A 1020-nucleotide genomic window follows, 5' to 3' on the forward strand; every position below is an offset into this window, starting at 1 on the left:
CTCTAGAAGTTCTCAGACAATACATGGTTGAAGCCATTTTTGTGTTATCGTTAGCAAAGTTTTACTTGCATGCAATATGAATTATATTATCTGATTATTTCTGCATTCCATTGAGTCACCTTTCTTTGAAATAAACACAAATATAGATCTCTTTCAGTCAGTTGGCCAGGTAGCAGTCTTCCAGATTTCTTGGCATAGATGCAGTGAGTGCTGCATCAGTTTGTTGAAAGATTTCAATTTGTCTTCCATCAATTCCCAGTTTCTTGTTCTTTACCAATCCCTTTAATTCACCTTGGACTTCTTCCTTCAGTATCATTAGCCCTTGGCCATATGCTGGCTCTTGAAATGGTTGAACATCAACCATTTCTATTTGGTACAGTGACTCAACGTATTCCTTCCATCTTTTTTTGATGCTTTCTGCATCATTCAACATATTGCCCAAAGAATCCTTCAATATTGTGGGATTTGAATTTTTTCTTCAGTTCCCTCACTTTGAGAAATGATGAGCGTGTTCTTCCCTTTTGGTTTTTCTAACTCCAAGTCTTTGCAAATTTTGTTATATTGCTTGACTTTATCTTCTTGGGCTGACCTTTGAAACTTTCTGTTCAGCTCTTTTACCTCCTCTTTTCTTCCATTTGCTTTAGCATCTCTACATTGGATAGTAAGTTTCAGAGTCTCTTCTGATATCCATTTTGGTCTTTTCCTTTTTTCATGACCTTTTGCATTCTTCCTGTATCAAATTCTTGATGCCATCCTATAACTCTTCTGGCGTTGTCTTTAGCGTCTAATGTATCAAATCTGTTCTTCAGATCATCTCTAAATTCAGGTGGGATATGTTCAAGGTTATATATTGGATCTCGTGGACTTGTTTAAATTTTCTTCAGCTTCAGCCTGAACTTGGATATGAGCAATTGATGGTCTATTCCACTGTCTTCCCTGGCCTTGTTTTGGCTGATGATATGAAGCTTTTACACTGTTTCTTTCTTTCTTTCTTTTTTAAGGCTTTTATTGTGGATTGAG

The sequence above is a fragment of the Chrysochloris asiatica genome, unplaced genomic scaffold, assembly GCF_000296735.1.
Source record: "Chrysochloris asiatica unplaced genomic scaffold, ChrAsi1.0 scaffold00035, whole genome shotgun sequence".
Lineage (NCBI taxonomy): Eukaryota > Metazoa > Chordata > Mammalia > Afrosoricida > Chrysochloridae > Chrysochloris > Chrysochloris asiatica.